This window comes from Scyliorhinus canicula, chromosome 3 (genome assembly GCF_902713615.1).
Source record: "Scyliorhinus canicula chromosome 3, sScyCan1.1, whole genome shotgun sequence".
In the NCBI taxonomy this organism is placed as follows: Eukaryota; Metazoa; Chordata; class Chondrichthyes; order Carcharhiniformes; family Scyliorhinidae; genus Scyliorhinus; species Scyliorhinus canicula.
The window spans coordinates 168306154-168326369 of NC_052148.1; the positions used below are offsets into that span (position 1 = coordinate 168306154).

At 45.4% G+C, this 20216-nt stretch overlaps 1 protein-coding gene across 6 annotated transcripts in view; it reads right to left on the minus strand.

The window, feature by feature from the left end:
* The window catches only part of shroom3 (shroom family member 3), a 547942-nt gene that overhangs the window by 162212 nt on the left and 365514 nt on the right, over window positions 1–20216 (minus strand). Inside the window, exons 1-2 of one of the 6 annotated variants that reach the window (XM_038791703.1) lie at window positions 4444–4570; window positions 3046–3218 (exon numbers count right to left, since the gene is read on the minus strand). The exons of 4 other annotated variants lie outside the window; for them this stretch is intronic. The gene's annotated coding sequence lies outside the window, so the exon portion shown is untranslated. Of the gene's footprint in view, window positions 1–3045; window positions 3219–4443; window positions 4608–20216 lie in introns of those variants that run through there. One more of the 6 variants, XM_038791700.1, reaches the window with a different exon arrangement.

The window sequence follows — 20216 nt, forward strand, 5'->3', positions numbered from 1 at the left end:
AGGAAAAGAAAAATATTAAAGTGGAGGAGGCAAAGAGAAGCAAAATAACATTTTCATTAAATTAATATTTTTTTATTTTACTGCTCAACTTTTCCCCTTCAAACTAGCCACTCTGACTCCGTATTCTCCTGCCTATTCTACCTTTACCAAAATTTTCCAAATATACTACACTTGGACTTTCATAAATTAAAAGTTGGATTTGCCTCATCACCATGTATCATCACATCTAGATAAATGTTCAGGAATGTGCAAACTCCACACGGACAATGACCCAGAGCCGGAATCGAAACTGGGACCTTGGCGCCGTGATGCAGCAGTACTAACCACTGCACCACTATGCTGCCTTCAACTGTTTTGACTTGACAGCAATGTCTGTCCCTCCTCGATCTGCTGGATTTTCTTATCCCAGTCCTCACGGCAACCTTCCATCACCCTCAAGAAGTGTGCCTCCAATATACTCCTGTGCAATCTCTTCAATTCTCAATCTTATTTCTTCCTTGTTGAACTTTCTTTTTGCATGCCTATCTCATAGCTTTCTATCTATTATCCGATTATCTTCACATCAATATTTTCTGAATGTTACGAAGCTGTCGCCTTGAAAATGTTGCCTAATCCAGCACAGTAGCATGGTGGTTAGCATAAATGCTTCACAGCTCCAGGGTCCCAGGTTCGATTCCCGGCTGGGCCACCGTCTGTGTGGAGTCTGCACGTTCTCCCCGTGTGTGCGTGGGTTTCCTCCGGGTGCTCCGGTTTCCTCCCACAGTCCAAAGATGTGCGGGTTAGGTGGATTGGCCATGCTAAATTGCCCGTAGTGTCCTAAAAAGTAAGGTTAAGGGGGGGTTGTTGGGTTACGGGTATAGGGTGGATACGTGAGTTTGAGTAGGGTGATCATTGCTCGGCACAACATCGAGGGCCGAAGGGCCTGTTCTGTGCTGTACTGTTCTATGTTCTATGTTAATCCGTGATTAACCGTATGGTTGTCAATCTGAGCTCTCCACTGGGTATCTTGTTGCTTATATTATGTACTTTGGAACTCTGCCTTTAACTCCTTTAAATTATCTTTCATTATCTTGGCAATCTCCTCAGCCTTTAATGCAGCCTGCCATCATATACCTCTTAACAAATTAACATCATATGGCCTCCAACCAAAAGGTATGAGATTATTGATATTCAGTTACATGAGAAACTGCTCGACCTATGCTGGATTTAATGATTTTTCTCATTGACTCAAGAGTACCCCATCATTTAGTCCTGTCTCTCCTCTGTTCCGCTGCTATATTAATGACCTCCCTCCACTTGTCAATCAATCCTATATATTCTTTTACAAATGATTCAATCTGACATTCCTCAACATCCTTCATAGAAGATTGTGTATTTACAAGCTCTCCAATGTAGTGTATGAAGCTTCATATCTTGATCTCCTTCATGTCCATCAACAGAACAATTAAAATATTAATTTGTCCAATTTTTCAAATATCCATTTTCTTCATTTTGTTTGAATGTGTGATGCTCTTCATTCAACTGAGTGTCTTGACCTAACCAGCTCCTCTTGGCATCAATGGTACTACCCTTCCCTTTGTAAAACTATTTCAAGATTGCACAATTTCCATTCTTTTGCCCTCCATGCCAAACGCTAATATCTCCTTGAACCCCTTGACAAAATAAATCCGAAACATGCTAATACTTGAACACTTCTGGACAGGCTGTCTGGCTTGCACTCCTGGACAGGGTACAAGACAAAGCTGCTCATCCAAAAGGCAAACGCCTCTCACCCCAAGACTCTAATCAATCTCTCTTAGATTGTCCTTTTCTGAAGTTTTGTGAATACTACTTCTAAGCTCCAAATATGCCACCTCCATGCTCGTTCTCCTCTGTAAGGAATTTCCTCAGAGCTGCTGCTGTTTATGTGCAAACTGGATTTCCGCAGCATTTCTGGTGAATGTACAGCAGCAGAGCTGAAGCAGCTGAGAAAATTTCTGGCCAAAATTCATCATGCAGTCTGATAGCCTAAACTGATTTCTTCCTTGAACTGCTTGACCCTATTTAGTCTTTCCTTCTCTCATAACATTCAGGCTTTTAAAATCCAGTTTGGCAACCCATAATCATTATCTCTTGATTTAACATCCTTTCAACACCGTTCAGCTTCAGCGATGTCCTTCAGTAGGGCCTTGGTGTTCCTCGTGCTTTCTCAATAATCATTAAACAAGACACCCTTTTCAGTATGCAAGGCCAGAGAAAACAAGAACTGTCGGTGCAAATCTCCTGAATCTAAAAATCCTTTTACTCCTTCACCAATCGCCTCATTGTCAGATGGAAGACAAACCCCATGTATCCAGCAGAGACCAAATGGCCTACAATGTTTTACTTTCAGAGATAACTGTCAAAATGGTAAGCCCGCTGGTCCATAGACTCTGGATCTGGGGCCAGGACAGATATCAGCAAACCACGCACCTAAAGCTTGAAATTGGACTCAAACTTAATTCCATCAGCAGTCCATCGGGTTCATGGGGCAGTATAGTTTTTAGAATTTACAGTGCAGGAGGCCATTCACCGGCCCCTGGAAACTACACCCCACCCTATCTCTGTAACCCCACCTAACACTTTTTGGACACTAAGGACAATTTTTCATCACCAATCCACCTAACCTGCACATCTTTGGACTGTGGGAGGAAATCGGAGCACCTGGAGGAAACCCACACAGACAAGGGGAGAACGTGCAGACTCCACACAGACAGTGACTTAAGCTGGGAATCGAACCTGGGACCCTGGAGCCGTGAAGGAACTGTGCTAAGCACTGTGCTACCGAGCTGCCCTGTGGGGATGAGGTTTGGGCAACTTTTTGTCCAGCTATCCCCCACATCCCAATGGCCCTCTTATGGACTGAACTGATCTCACCATGCAACTTCTCTACTGTTGTAGCACTATACTCCGTATGCTTCACCCGATGTCTATGTCTATGCATTTACATTGTATCATATGTCCTCTGGTGTTCACGTATGGAACCACCTGCCTGGACTGTATGCAGTACAATACTTTTTGCTTTACCTTGGTACAAGTGACAGTAAATCGAAATCGAACACCGTCCAATGCAAAGGTGCTTGCTTGAGTCAGTTGCTTGGCTACACTGGCCCAATGTGCTCTTAGACGACCTTGAATGAAAATCTTGCCAGTTGAGAGCTGGTGGGAGTATTGTTCAGGCGTTTGGAAAAATCCCAAACCTTCAGCAGGCAAAGAGAGATTGATTAACCTGACCAGCAGCTTCACTGGGAGCTGAACAGAGTTTTTTTGTTTACTTGGATATTTGGCTCTTCACATGCCTTTGATTTGGGGATACTGCCACTGATACATTCTTGCATGTTCTCACCTACTCCGTGCAGATATGCCTGTTAGATTTAGGTAGACTGTGCAACATTTGCTCCGTACACTTTGATCAACTAGAATTTCAACCATATTTTGAATTACAATTGATAATTACTATCTGGGACAAAAAAGTTACTGAATAGTGAAGATTAGTCACACCAGAAAATGCCACAGAGCTTTATTGCTTAGAAAACTTCCATAAAAAACATAATGGAGAAAAAGCATGGATTCAGTACAGATCTGCGCCATTCAAATTTGATTAAAATACTGCAGAAAGGGGTGGTTAGCACTGCTGCCACACTGCACTGAGGACCCAGGTTTGATCCTAGTCCCGGGTCACTGTCCATGTGGAGTTTGCACATTCTCCCTGTGCCTGCGTGAGTCTCACCCCCACAACCCAAATATATGCAGGGTAGGTGAATTGGCCACGCTAAATTGCCCCTTAATTAGAAAAAAAAGAACTGGGCACTTTAAATTTAAAGTTGTTTTGAGAGATACAATGTCTATCCTACTTTTGATTTCCATGAAATGTGCAAAGGTCTGTCTGATCGTGACACCGTAACCAGGCAGTCAGCATGATCTGACTTATCTGATTGGCTAGTTTTTAAGTATTCGAATATACGGTCAGTCTCAGGATCAATGTCAGCAGACTTTGCACATTCTACCCAGGTGAGGCAGCATGAAATACTGACTGACTCTCTGCTCACCAAACAAAATCATTTCAATTCATGAAATAGCGTAGCAACATTTTAAGGAGGCAGGTTGAACCAAGATTTTAAATTGAATAAATAAAACAATAAAAGGCTGTGTATTCTAGAAAGTCTCTGTTGCATCCTGTACCTGTCCACAGAAACAATATATCGACCTGTTGGCTTTTGAAACATGTGGTTATCTTCGAAGTGGGTTAGATGATTCGGATTAGTGCACCCAGAGGAATGATACCAGATAACCAGATCCGAGACCTGTCTTTTGTTCATGTTTGTAGCTTTCAGACCACTTAATCTTGTACGAGCAAACACATTACTGCCAGTGTAATTTATCAATGGTTAAATGTTAGTTTCAATTTTATAAAAATCATCTTACCCACTCAGAAGGCCTTGTAACGTTGGACAATCTTTTCAATCCTTCCTTAATCCACTTGTTATTTTACATTTGGAACAGAAGCATTCTACTTCTCAACATGGCTCTCTCTCCCTCTCACTGCCAAACAACTCCTCCACTAACTAATCACAAGTCCATCCTGCTCCAGACTGGAATGTACCACATTGCAAAAAGGGAGGTGAGGGGGAGGTGGAGTCTAAAAATTAACTCTGCCAAGGACTGTAAAAAAAAACACACAAAGACGCCCACTGATTTTAATCCTGCAGAAAATCAACAGGAGCCGTTAGCCTCAGCAGCTGTTAAATAGAGGATTGCCTGAAGATGGGGAGTACTTAAATAATTTCCTCACGCCACCATCTAACAATCCCCCCCCCTCCATTTCTAATCATTGTCTGGATAACCCACTGTGGCACTCAGGGCTTTCCATAAAATGAAATGTTGTAGGTAACATTATGGTCAGTTCTAGTTGAAAACTGACTTGAAAAATTCGATCTGAGGTAAAATGTGCACCGAGACAATATATTAGGGCTGAAATTTATTCATATTCTACAGTTTCAAAATGACATCCAGAAAAGTATAACATTTACTGACTTAATACAATGTTGACAAACACAATTAGAGCATTTATGTAACACCTTACACACCTCCTGGAAATGAATCAAAGTGCATCATGTACAATGAATTATTCTGGAACCAAGTGATTGCTGTGTGAGTGGTAAACCCAGTAACCATTTTGCACATAACAAAGTACTGCTTACTGGAATAAATGGTTAAAAACAGAGAAGCTGGAAATACTCAACAGTTCGGGTGATAGATCAGCCTCAAGCATTGGGGGCGATTTTGAGCCCATGTTAGCCATCAGTGTAAACAGTGTTGTGAATCCAAATTCCCATGCTGACGAGATCTCATTTCTTGATTTTTCCAGCCCTTCACCAGTGATGTAATGAGGCTAAGAATTTCATTTCCATATATTTTGATAAATTTCAATCTTATTAAAGGGCTTCCCAGTCACATGATCTCCCCCCGCCCCCTCCTCCCCAAACCTTACTGAATATTCATACTGGTTTACAACAGCAATATAAAAAGGGAATCAGTCAAGGGGAACTTGCCATGGGGCATCAGTGCAAGACTAGCCCCCAAGGGCGGCACGGTGGCACAGTGGGTAACACTGCTGCCTACGAAGCTGAGGATCTGGGTTCGATCCTGACCCTGGGTCAATCTCTGTGTGGAGTTTGCACATTCTCCCCATGTCTGCATGGGTTTCATCCCCACTAACCCAACGATGTGCACATAGGTGGATTGGCCACACTAAATTGCCCCTTAATTGGAAAAAAATAATTGGGTATTCTAAATTTAAAAAAAAAGAATAGGCCCCCAGAGGAATAGGGAAATACCTGGGCAGTGCCCTGGCACAGGTTGACACTGCCCCAGCAGTGCCACCCTGTGCAAGAAGAAAGTGCCATGTTGGCAGTGCCAGTGGTGGATCCTCTGGGGAGCCCCTTGGAGGGCCCTTACTTGTGCTGGGGGTGGGGGACGGGGAGGCGAGCCAAGCCCCCGATAATTGTGTGATGGGGTGGTGGGGAGGGAGTGAGCATCTGGTACTTGTGTAGCGGGGAGAGGGGAAGGTGAGACAGACCCTTTAAAGCTGGCGCCCCGATCACTGTGGAGCTGGCCTTGCCAGCTCTAACAGGCCCCAACCCGCCAAAGTGACAGGGAAACCACAACCCCAGATTTTCTGTGCACTGAGTTCCAGACAATCTGGTCTAATAACTAGGCTGTGCGCCTGAAGAGATACACGCTGGTTTGGTCAGAACCTTACATTGATAAAGTTTCGTAATATTCCACCCATTAACTCTGATACTCTCTCCACAGACGTTGCCTAACCTGCAGAGTATTTTTATGATTTTCTGTTTTTATTTCAGATTTCTGCAGTACCTTTCTTAGGTAATCACTAATCTGGTTTTGATTGTATCGATTGTGTGCAGTGTGAAGCAATTGTGAAAGTCAAAATGAATTAAATAGCCCGGCAGCATGGTGGTGCAGTGATTAGCATTGCTGCCTCACAGCACCGAGGACCCAGGGTCGGTCCCGATCCCGGGTCACTGTCCATGTGGAGTTTGCACATTCTCCTCGTGTTGCGTGGGTCTCACCCCCACATCCCAAAAAGATGTGCAGAGTAGGTGGCCACGCTAAATTGCTTCTTAATTGGAAAAAACATTTGATACTCCTCAATATACCTCCAGACCTCCACTCAAGGCATGCCTAGGTGTGAAATGCTAAACATATTGAAAAGAAAGAGCTACTCAGTCGGTGCATCACAGCTAACCTGACTATGACCAATGAGCCAGAGCTGCAGAATACCCACAACACCTGGTCCGCTTTAGAAGCTACCATAGTCAGAGCCTGTGAGGAGACCCTCAGGCTCTCGACCGGGAAACACCAAGACTGGTTCAATGAAATGATCACGAGATCTAGGATCTCCTTGACCACAAATGCAATGCGTTCCTGAACTGGTACTTCCGCCAGAACTTGAGTGAGAGAAAACAGGCCTCCAAACAACTGAAGGCCCAGTTGCAAAGAACTTGTGACCTAAAGAACAAATGGTGGGTGGAAAGAGAGCAGGAGTCTCAGCAACCCGCCGACAACCACAATTTGAGCGGCTTCTTCAGCGCAATTAATACCATCTATGGTCCGATTAACCAAGGAACTCACCCCACTGAGAGCCAAAAATGGAGAGGCTCTCATCAAGGACAGAGAAGCAGTCAACACCAACTGGAGAGAGTACTTCGAAGACCACCTCAACCAAGACATGCCCTTCGACACCATTCAGCAACACGCTATCTGCCACTGGCTCAGCACAACCCCAGCTTGCCGTGAGGTCGAAAAGGTCATCCTAGCTGAAAAACAACAAGGCCTCTGGCGCAGAAGGAGTCCCTGTAGAAGTATTGACATGTGTGGAGAAGCACCCTTGACAAGAATCCGCAACCTCATCATCCTTGTCTTGAAGGGAGCATGCTGTGTGATCTCAGAGACGCTTTAATTGTGACCGTCTTCAAGAAAGTAGACAGGTCCAACTGCAGAAATTACAGAGGGATTTCCTTACTCTCCACCGCGAGAAGGTCATAGTGAGAATCGTCCTCAGCCGCCTCTGCCCAGTGGCTGAAGAGCTCCTCCTTAAATCTCATTGTGGCTTCCGCCCATCAAAAGGCTCAATGGACATGATCTTCGGTGCTCGGCAAATGCAGGAGAAGTGCAGGGAGCAGCATCAACCTTTTCGATCTCACAAAGGCCTTTGCAGTGAAGGACTGTGGAACATCCTCCTCAAATTTGGCTGCCTGCAAAAATTCATCACCATTCTCCGCCTGCTCCACGATGACATGCAGCCGTGATCCTCACCAATGGAACCAGCACAGACCCAATACGTGTACAGCCGAATCAAACAGGGCTGCGTCATCGCACCAATGCTCTTCTCCATCTTCCTCGCAGCAACACTCCATCCCGTTGGAGTGGACCTAACCTACTGGAAAAACGGGAAACTGTTCAACCTCCGACGCCTCCAGGCCAGAACCAGGGCCACCCCAACCTCTGTCATCGAGCTGGAGTATGCACATTCAGAGGCCGAGCTACAAACCATCGTCGACCCATTTACCGAGGCATATGAGAGAATGGGCCTCAGACTAAACATCCGGAAAACAAAGTTTCTCTACCAGCTCGTTCCTGCCACACAAAACTGCCCCCAACCCATCAAGATGCACAGTGAGCCCCTGGCTAATGTGGATCATTTTCCATACATCGGGAGCCTCCTCACAGTGTGAGCAGATATCGCGATGAAATCCAGCATCGACTCTAATGCGCCAGTGCAGTCTTTGGACACCTGAAGAACAGAGTATTCAAAGACAGAGACCTGAAATCCAGCACAAAGCTCATGTTCTACAGAGCAGCCGTGGTCCCCACCCTCCTGTATGCATCAGAAACATGGACAATGTACAGCAGACACTTCAAATCCCAATTCCACCAATATCACCAATGGTTGCCTCCGCAAAATATGCAAATCCACTGACAGGATAGGAATACTAACGTGAACGTCCTCTCCCAGGCCAATATCTTGTAATCATTAAGAGTTCAGAGGAAACACTACAGGGACATTCTGAAATCCTCCTTTAAATAAATGCAACATCCCCATCGACACCTGGGAATCGTTTACCTCAGAACGCACAAACTGGAGAATAAGCATTCGCGAAGGCGTCAATCACCTCGAGCATCGCCGGGTGAAGCACGCGGAGGCCAAGCACAAATAGCTTGGAAAGAGAGTGAAGAATGAAGAGCGTCCCACCCACCCACCTCATCTATCACCACCTGCCAAACCTGTGGCAGTGTCTGCGGATCCAGGATTGGACTACAGTATTCACCCACCGCAGAACCCACCTCCCCGGAGTGGAAGAAAGTCACCCTCGACCCTGAGAGACTGCTCAAGAAGATTGCCATTTCCTTTCTACAAAACAAAGACAAGGTGATGCTATTAAGAGGCACCCCCATAGATAATAAACTTTTAAAATAGGTTAATTTAATTAAGTTATTGTAAGTAGATCCATTATATTGTATTTTCTCTTCCTCCCTCAATGTATCTGGACTCTATTTGGAAACAGTCAACAATGAAGTAAGTAAAATCAGCAGCTTACTGCAGACTCTCATCCCAATGTTCAGCTTGTAGAATTCCTGAGAGTGCCCCTCAAACAAGAGACCATTTCGGATTGTGGTTCTTGCTAAAAGGTTAGTAACACTAGCTTGGACTTGCACATAAGAATATCCACTCAGGTAAGATAAAGGAACATTGAGGCCCACTGTAGTCGTCCTGCTAAGATATTAATCAACATCTGTTCTCACTCACTGGGGCTATATACACTGCCGACTGCTTAATTCAGTACTTTTGTTGCTCAGTTAAACTAGAAATGCATTACTTTGTAGATTAAAACTCCAGTTACAATGTACTTAACAAGGAGGTGCTGAAAAGACATCATTGACTTCCATTGTGGTTTATTGCCGTTATTAACAGTAACAATTATTTGTCAGTTCTGGTTGGCTGAAGACAAAATTGGATTGTGACACAAAGGATACTAAAAGAAAAACAACCTGAGAAACGGAACTTTCTTTCGAAGAAACGGAAGCACAGTCACGTTATCCCGAGGACAATATTAAGCAAAACATCAAATTTGGACCATCGCAGTGTATTAAAATCCAAGAGTGCCATTTTCGGTTTGCCACTGTACAGGACTCAAACACAATGTTTAAGTGCAAAATCTAAATGTTACATATGTAAACTACAACATGTCACCAGTCATGATTTTTACTGTTGTGAGACTGATTGCTTCATTGATGTTTGGTGGTTGAATCTCGAGGGGAGATTCTCCTGGTCATGTGCTGTAACCTTGGCAGAAGATCCAGAGAAACAACATAAATAGTGGTTTTGTGATTTCTATAGGTCTACACCAAAATTACATTGGACAAGCGGGAACCCCCCCCCCCCCCAGGGAAATTCAACTCCTTCATAAGCATTAGTGGCGTATGCAAATAAGTTTACCTCATCTTGCAAGATATGGTTTGATGCACACACACTATGTACTATGAGAATGAAGCCAATAAATAACTGTGAATTTGCTGCAGAAGTATATCACAGCTGAGAGATTCTGCTGCCCCGATAAACACAAGAACAGTTTATGTGCAGAGCCCCGAGACTGTCTACTTATTGTTCGAATACCAGTCAATCTTCTGTGGAATTGCAGTGGGGGAATCAAAATCAAGTTAGTTCAGGTGAAGTAAGGTCCGATGCCAAGAATAACTGAACCAAGGTGCACAGGTATCAGTCTTCACTTTAAAGTCGTAGATTCTGTCCCGATTGTTATCTTTCCATTTGAAATTCCGATGCCCAGCTGCCCCTTTCACCCAGCTTTTGGTCACTTGTTCTAATATCTCATGTGGCTTGGTGTCAAATGCTGTTTGCTAACAACCCCACCCCCCCCCCCCCCCCCCCCCCCGTATTGGGGTGTTTTGCTACGCTAAAAGCACTATGTAAATTACAAGTTGTTATTTATAGTTGAATCTCACTGTGCAAAAATGTCACATTGCAATGAATACTTTCCTAGTCAGCAATGACACTGCAGCACCTCCACTGAGAAGAGGGAGTAACTGCAGCACCACACAGTTACATATGCACGAGAACACAGCAGTTTGGAATGAAAGATTGGTCACAGGAATAGATTTTTAATAGATTAGATGGAGCGATGTTCACAAGGGAATTACTCTTTTTTACATTTAATTACCTTTTCCTGCTCTATGAGTCCATGGCTTGATTGACATTGCACACTGTCTTTGGAAATGGACAAATGTGTACTTTCCTGTATTGTTGTTACAACAATGAACACCCATTGTTGCAACATGATTTGTAAAATAAAAGGTATTTTACTGAAGTATGTATGCATATTAACCTGTGCATATTGCAAGAAAAATATACTTTGGTGCAGTGTTTCCACAGTAACTTAGCTAGAGTAAATAATAGAGGCGTGCTTTTCGCACATTAAGCTCCTAATGTGCTGACATACGGAACACCTGCATAGCAGAATGGGCATCTCATTCTTATTACGGCAGTTTATGCAGCTAAAACCATCATATTTCCCATGTTTCGTTCTGTTTTGTCATTGACTCAGTTGGCTGGATGGCCAGTGTGGATCACAGTGGTCCCAACAGCGCAGGGTTTAGTGCTTATTCTGGCTGGTGTACATTCTGGGCCTGAAGAAATATAAGTGACAGGATGGTAGCACCAGAAGATGCTCATTTAACTACATATTATTTTGAAATCCAGACTAGAAATTTGGATTTGGAAATTTAAAATAAAGGATCCTAGTGAGAATCAGAATCATTGATTAAGTCGAGTGTAGTGCAGGCAGATGCTAGACTTCCAGCTGACATCATTGCTTCAAGATATAAAAAGACTATTTGCAAAGGACCTTTTGTTATCTCAGGATGTCCAAAGGGGCTTTACAACCAATTAAGTGATTTTGAAACAATATCATGGTGATGCAGCCAATTTATACACAAAAAGGTCCCATAAGCAGCAATAAGATAAATCTTCTGCCTCAATTATGTTAGCTCAGAGATAGAAAATCTGCCAGGACTTACAAAGGTTATAGCACTGGTATACGGTGGACAAAATCAAATATTAGAATTAGAATTAGAACAGTACAGCACAGAACAGGCCCTTCGGCCCTCAATGTTGTGCCGAGCAATGATCACCCTACTCAAACCCGCGTATCCACCCGATACCAGTAACCCAACAACCCCCATTAACTTTATTATTTTTTAGGACACTAAGGGCAATTTAGCCTGGCCAATCCACCTAACCCGCACATCTTTGGACTGTGGGAGGAAACCGGAGCACCCGGAGGAAACCCACGCACACACGGGGAGGACGTGCAGACTCCGCACAGACAGTGACCCAGCCGGGAATCGAACCTGGGACCCTGGAGCTGTGAAGCATTTATGCTAACCACCATGCTACCGTGCTGCCCAAATATATTTTGTCTTAACATGAAATGATGGGGCACGGTGGTGTAATGGTTAGCACAGTTGCTTCACAACTCCAGGGTACCAGGTTCGATTCCCGGCATGGGTCACTGTCTGTGCGGAGTCTGCACGATCTCTCCATGTTTGCGTAGGTTTCCTCCGGTTTCCTCCCACAGTCCAAAGATGTGCAGGTTAGGTGGATTCGTTATGCTAAATTGCCCTTAGTGTCCAAAAAAGGTTAGGTGGGGTTACGAGGATATGGTGGAGGTGTGGGGAAAGGGTGGAGGTATGGGCTTAGATAGCATACTCTTTCCAAGGGCTGGTGCAGACTCGATGGGCCGAATGGCTTCCTTCTGCCCAGTAAATTCTATGATTGTTGCCTCACAGCGCCGAGTTCGATCCCGGCCCCGGGTCATTGCTCGTATGGAGTTCTCACATTCTCCCTGTGTCTGCGTGGGTCTCAACCCCACAAACCCAAAGATGCGCAGGGTAGATGGATTGGCCAAGCTAAATTGTTCTTTAATTGGAAACAAAATGAATTTGGCACTTTAAATTAAAAAAAATATTAAATTATGAAATCAACTCTACCCAAAAATATAAACAGATCTTTTAGTGCTCAAATTTTCTGTGTTATTTATAGTTACTGCCTTCTTCAGGAAAAAAATTCTACTCTGACTCAATCACGTTTTTTTGTTTCTAAATTTTGAGTACCCAATTATTTTTTTTCCAATTAAGGGGACAATTTTTTATCATGGCCATTCTACCTATCCTGCACATCTTTGGGTTGTGGGGGTCAGACCCATGCAGACACGGGGCAAATGTGCAAACTCCACACGGACAGTGACCCGGGGTCGGGATCAAATCCGGGTCTTCGGTGCCGTGAGGTGGCAGGGCTAACCACTGCGCCATCGAGCAGCCCTCAATCATGTAATTGAAGGAGTGCACTGCGCTTCCTATCAAAGGACAAAACACATGTGCACCTAAATATGTAATTAGATGCAGCAGACAAAGCAGATTTAATCAGATCTAAAGGTGCTTCAATCTGTTATGTCCTGATGTCAAGTAACAATACACAATACAGAAAGATCTAATATTAATAATTCCTCGGTTTTCTTTTTTGGGTTGAGTTGATTTTATCATAATTTATTATTGGGAACAAAACATTTCAATTTACCACAGTGTTTTAGACACTGTGTTGGATTCAATATTTCACACTACTACACAATACTGTACCACAGATCATTACAACAAATCAAATAAGCATTAGTTCAATTAACAATGCAGCTGCACAAGTTGGTCATTTCTGAACAGACATGATTTTCACTTTTCACGGGTGACAAAGTGAGATATTTAGCTACAATGAATACAAGGAAATGGCATATTTGTAAATATTTTCCTTTATCGAATCATCATAGAATTTCCAGTGCAGAAGGAGGCCATTCGGCCCATCGAGTCTGCACCGGCTCTTGGAAAGAGCACCCTACCCAAGGTCAACACCTCCACCTTATCCCCATAACCCAGTAACCCCACCCAACACTAAGGGCAATTTTGGACGCAAAGGGCAATTTATCATGGCCAATCCACCTAACCTGCACATCTTTGTGACTGTGGGAGGAAACCGGAGCACCCGGAGGAAACCCACGCACACACGGGGAGGATGTGCAGACTCCGCACAGACAGTGACCCAAGCCGGAATCGAACCTGGGACCCTGGAGCTGTGAAGCGATTGTGCTATCCACAATGCTACAAGGTCCGAATGTAGCCAAGCATGTTACGGCAGGCTGCGGATTGATTCACTGTTAATAAATATATTCAGTTAAATTAACTTTGCACTCATCAGCAGCTGAAAATCAACACGTGAATATGATGGGCAGTTTTGGTGATTAAATGGTTTGAAAGCATCACAATAATGTTACAAAGAAGTTAAGAAAGGAATTGAAGATACACAGGATGGAAATTAATGACGAGTTGGAAGCAAGGGTGGAGATCCCACTGCCTTCTCACCTGGGGTGAGAGGGGCCTCGTCCTGCTGCTACTATTGTTTAGCAGCGGATGGGGACTCACTATCCCGGGAGGCTATCCAGCAAACCCGATTGTGTTTGTCTGTGAGGGATGAGGGGGGTTGGCAGGGGCCCTCATCCAAAGGCACTCTGTATATGATCAAGTGATTGACATAGGAAGGACCTAAAGGGAGAGTTAAGAAGAGCGAGGAGAGGACACGAAAAGTCGTTGGCGGATAGGATCAAGGAAAACCCTAAGGCTTTCTATAGGTATATCAGGAACAAAAGAATGACTCGAGTAAGATTAGGGCCAATCAAGGATAGTAGTGGAAAGTTGTGTGTGGAATCAGAGGAGATAGGGGAAGCATTAAATGGATATTTTTCGTCAGTGTTTACACTGGAGAAAGACAATGTTGTCGAGGAGAACACTCAGGTTCAGTCGACCAGGCTAGATGGAATTGAGGTTCAAAAGGAGGAGGTGTTAGCAATTTTAGAAAATGTCAAAATAGATAAGTCCCCTGGGCCAGATGGGATTTATCCTAGGATTCTCTGGGAAGCCAGGGAGGAGATTGCTGAGCCTTTGTCCTTGATCTTTATGTCGTCTTTGTCGACAGGAATAGTGCCGGAAGACTGGAGGATAGCAAATGTTGTCCCCTTGTTCAAGAAGGGGAGTAGAGACAACCCTGGTAATTATAGACCTGTGAGCCTTACTTCGGTTGTGGGTAAAATGTTGGAAAAGGTTATAAGAGATAGGGTTTATAATCATCTTGAAAAGAACAAGTTGATTAGCGATACTCAACACGGTTTTGTGAAGGGTAGGTCATGTCTCACAAACCTTATTGAGTTTTTTGAGAAGGTGACCAAACAGGTGGATCAGGGTAAAGCTGTTGATGTGGTGTATATGGATTTCAGTAAGGCGTTTGATAAGGTTCCCCACGGTAGGCTATTGCAGAAAATAAGGAAGTATGGAATTGAAGGTGATTTAGCGGTTTGGATCAGTAATTGGCTAGCTGAAAGAAGACAGAGGGTGGTGGTTGATGGCAAATGTTCATCCTGGAGTTCAGTTACTAGTGGTGTACCGCAAGGATCTGTTTTGGGGCCACTGCTGTTTGTCATTTTTATAAATGACCTGGAAGAGGGTGTAGAAGGATGGGTTAGTAAATTTGCAGATGACACGAAGGTCGGTGGAGTTGTGGATAGTGCTGAAGGATGTTATAGGATACAGAGGGACATAGATAAGCTGCAGAGCTGGGCTGAGAGGTGGCAGATGGAGTTTAATGCGGAAAAGTGTGAGGTGGTTCACTTTGGAAGGAGTAACAGGAATGCAGAGTACTGGGCTAATGGCAAGATTCTTGGTAGTGTAGATGAACAGAGAGATCTCGGCATCCAGGTACATAAATCCCTGAAAGTTGCCACCCAGGTTAATAGGGCTGTTAAGAAGGCATATGGTGTGCTAGCCTTTATAAGCAGGGGGATTGAGTTTCGGAACCACAAGGTCATGCTGCAGCTGTACATAACTCTGGTGCGGCCACACCTGGAGTACTGCGTGCAGTTCTGGTCACCACATTATAGGAAGGATGTGGAAGCTTTGGAAAGGGTTCAGAGGAGATTTACTAGGATGTTGCCTGGTATGGAGGGAAGGTCTTACGAGGAAAGGCTCAGGGAATTGAGGTTGTTTTCGTTAGAGAGGAGAAGGCTGAGAGGTGACTTAATAGAGACATATAAGATAGTCAGAGGGTTAGATAGGGTGGACAGTGAGAGTCTTTTTCCTCGGATGGTGATGACCAACACGAGGGGACATAGCTTTAAATTGAGGGGTGAGAGATATAGGACAGATGTCAGAGGCAGTTTCTTTACTCAGAGAGTAGTAGGGGTGTGGAACGCCCTGCCTGCAATAGTAGTAGACTCGCCAACTTTAAGGGTATTTAAGTGGTCACTGGATAGACATATGGATGAATATGGAATAGTGTAGGTCAGATAGGCTTCAGATGGTTTCACAGGTCGGCGCAACATCGAGGGCCGAAGGGCCCGTACTGCGCTGTAGTCTTCTATGTTCTAGTCTTCTATGTTCTATTGCGGAGGGGATGGGGTGCAGGAAGCCACACCTCTGCCCTTGCTGTCAACATACACCTCTCAACTCTAGCTCGTACCCCTAGGAACCCCACCCACCACACTTATCTGACTTCAGAGGACCCAGCCTCTGATTCAGGAGTCCCTGTTGGGCAGGATTTTGGCCTTACTGGGGCTTAATTGAGTCGAAGGCCCAGAGCTGTCTAAGTAAGTGCCTGATTACTTTGGAATTTCCTCATGCCTTCCGTGGAAAGATCATGCAGTTCTCCAACTAGTGAGCAGGACCTATGTCGCCGGCACTAAATTTCACCCAAGTGAGGAAAGAATAAACCAACAAAAGATTCAAGCAGGAGGAAAGATGAACATGTTCTACTTCCAGGATGCTGAGATTTCTCGTTTTCAAAGCCACAGGATGTCCAAGACATTGCACAACCATTAAATGATATTTGAAATACAGTCAGTTATGGCTGTAATAGGGCACTCAATTTGGTGCCGAGGAGCGGAGAATCGCCGCCATTTGCGCCGGCTTGTTTGGCGTGGCACCGGTCAAGGGCCACTGTCCGTCGCCAGGCTGCCGATTCTCCAGCCCGGATGGGCCGAGCAGCCGCGCGGAAACGGCAAAGTCCCGCCGGCGCCGTTCACACCTGGTCGCTGCCGGTGGGAACTCTGCGCATAGGGTCGGGGGGGGGCAGCCTGTGGGGCAGGGAAAAGCGCTCTTTCACCTTGGGGGGGGGGGGGGGGCACCGATGGGGTCTGGCCCGGCTGGGTCACTGTCTGTGCGGAGTCTGCACGTCCTCCCCGTGTGTGTGTGGGTTTCCTCCGGGTGCTCCGGTTTCCTCCCACAGTCCAAAGATGTGCTGGTTAGGTGGATTGGCCATGAAAAATTGCCCGTAGTGTCCTAAAAGGTAAGGTTAAGGGGGGGGTTGTTGGGTTACGGGTATAGGGTGGATACGTGGGTTTGAGTAGGGTGATCATTGCTTGGCACAACATCGAGGGCCGAAAGGCCTGTTCTGAGCTGTACTGTTCTATGTTCTAACTGCGCATGCGCGGGTTGGCGCGTTGCCCATTTGGCGCTGAGAAGGGAGGCTGGAGCGGCATGAAACACTCCAGCGCCGGGCATTAGCAATCACAGGGGGCCAGAATTGCTAATGCCCGCACCCGTTTCGGACGGACAACGACGGCGCGAATACTCTCTCTCCATTTCGGAGAATCGCGCCCGATATCTCTGGTGAGTCTGCATCCTATTCCCTCTGAACTTTTATGATAGTGCAATGAAGGATATCCTCTTGTACCATGGTGAGGTTGGTTCACTTAGATGGCTAATGTATGGTGCAGGATGATGCCAACAGCACGGGTCCAATCCCTGTACAGCTGTGGCTGTTCAGGGAAGTTGGCATCTTTATCTTGACCCACACTTGATGTGGAGAGGTGTCCTTTTAAATAACCAATTTAAATTAGCAGTTATCCTTAACGGAGAAAGATGCCAATGGTCCTTTGTGGACTGGAGCTAATTATCTGCCTTAGCTAATGTGCCATTTGCATCATTACCAATCTGCATGGTTTAACCTCTGCTTCACCCCTCCAAAGCTCATACAGCTGGGAAGAAAGGTTTTCATATGAAATTGCAATTTGTGATTGCAATGCACCTTTCAGGAATCTTTGAAAACTTATAGACTCAGTGCTACATGTAAAACCCTGCACTTGCATACAATGTGGGGGAAAAGCAAACTATTTTATGTTGATTAGCACAACCTTTCAGCTATTGTGTGCATTGGCTCACACTGAGATTTTTAAAAAATAGTAATTTCATTGCCTTTTTCAGGCTCCCTCATCCCATGCTAATCCCAGCCATGAAGTTGCAGGAGACAATTTGTTCCCATTGCTCACCTGGGCAAGTTTACCTGCCCGTTTTCTTTTCCTTTGCTCCTGGTCTGGGAAATGCCTGGGCTCTGTGCATTATCGGCTAGGCGATGTCACAGCCAGGATTGCACACACGCCACACGGTGGAAATGCAAGCTTCTTCCTGCTCTGTGGTATACCACATGCTGTGTGTGATACAACTACAATTACTATAGCTCGCCTGCTGCAGTGGTCACATTCGATGATTGTGAACGAGCTCCAAAGACCCTTCCAACTCCAGCTCACTGAAAGCCGCCAGAAAGTTCAGCATTTCATCTCCCAGGAAACAATGAAACGCTCCAAGAATGAAACAGTGTGAGCAAAGTCAGCGCAGGGTGAGCCAGAGAGCAATACTATACAATCCTGCGCACACAAAGTCTCTGTGTCGCAAAAACAGGACAAGATTGGGCCGACTGCTGAGGAGGGCAGAGGGTGCAGGACTGGAAAGAACAGGAGACAAAGCTCAGCTCTATTTATCTGTTGGATTTAACACTATTTTTTAGGGACTTCACAAATGTACACAAAGTTGCTGAATACTTAAGCACTTCCTAGCACCGAAAAGAAATTCAGCACTCGTACAAAGAAGAATATTCAACCCTCCTTCCATCACAACAATGTACAGCAAAGAAGTCATCCTGTAAATGTTTTAAAAATAGAATGTTTATCCACTTTCTTTCATCACCATGGGCGGTTGTTCAGGAAAAGGACCATAGATTTTCTCTCGATTAAAGTCCAGTAAATAACCTGGCAAACTTCCTCAGTTCACGAAACATGTTCACCCAGCGTGATACTCTAATCGTATAAATTTGTCCCAGCAGTTGCCTGATACAGGATATTCCAGGCAAATCCTTTTTAGGAACTATTTACATTTCGCTAAGATGTCTGGAAAACGTGGGGCTGGCTTCTCTCCCCCCCATGCCGAAATAGCATTTGGCGATGGGGCGGAGAATCCGTTTTAAATCAGCGTACTCGTGGAGTATGCCGCACCGAGTATCCACCGCCTCAGGACATTGCCTGAGGCCCGCTCCGCAATGCTCCGCCCCGACTGGCCGAATTCCCGACGGCATGGTTCTAACATGGTTCCACCATCCGTGATCCTCGCGTGGCGGCTGCGGACTCAGTCCATGGCCGCCAAAGTCGGGGGAGGGCCGATCGGCGGGCAGGGGTCACTTCATTCGGGGCTGGGGCAGTGTGTGTGGGCGGTCCGGGGCACGAGAGCTGGAGGCCGCCGCCGTGCGTATGCGCAGTCTCTGACCTGGAAGTGCGGGGGGCCCTATCGACAGCTAGACTGCGAGCTTTATGACTACTCCCTCCTAGCCCCCAGCAAAACGGGGAATCTGTGGCCTTTTGGCGTCAGTTTTCCTGTTGAAAAGACCACAGTTCTCCCAGTGGCGTGGGGGCATAGTCCCAAAAATGGAGAATCCAGCCCCTGGTGACTGTAAGAAAAGGAGTGCACACCTCATCTGTGGTTAATGAAATTAATTGCAACTAAGGGTGTCACCCAAAATAAATCTAGTGCATCATGTACGGTGCACTTGGCTACCAATTTTGAGGTTTCTACTTCATACTGTACCAAGCCATCAGTTTGGTCTCAATATAGTATAAATCCCATCATAATGGGCAGGAGAGGGTCATGTGACTAAAACTGTACTGCTGAAGTGCAGAATGCATCTCCTGTCATGTACATGTCTACTGCCATGTTTACACCATGGCTTCAGAGGTAGAACACTTCATTAACATATAAAGGTCAGGCTCTCAACAAGCTATTGGTTTGAATTGACGTTGTTGGTGAGATTTTCAAGGGCTCAGGAAACCCGATAGCAAAACAGAGATGGAGTTGCTGGTTCAAGAAGAAAAGTGCCTTATAAAGAACTCTTTATGGGTCAGAAGGAGCAACAGTGGTCCAACAGTCTCCACAAGAAAGCTGTTGGTCTCCCTCCGCTGAGGGTGGCTTCTTATAGCCTCTCCGTGAACAGCGGCTTCCCATGGTCCAGCCCCGATTTCTGCCTTCCTCTTACTCTCCCGATTATCAGGCACTATTCAGATAGCTTCCCAGCAACTGGCCAGCCTGTCTTGACCAGTTGCTTTGCAGGAAATGGCCCTGTTGAATGGTTCCTGAGCAGCTGTACCTATCCCCTCAACCTTCCCACCTTTCTATAACCACCTAGAACTCTGGGATCAAGCCCTTATCTTCACTCTGGTTTCATTGCCAAGGTAATCTCAGATCGG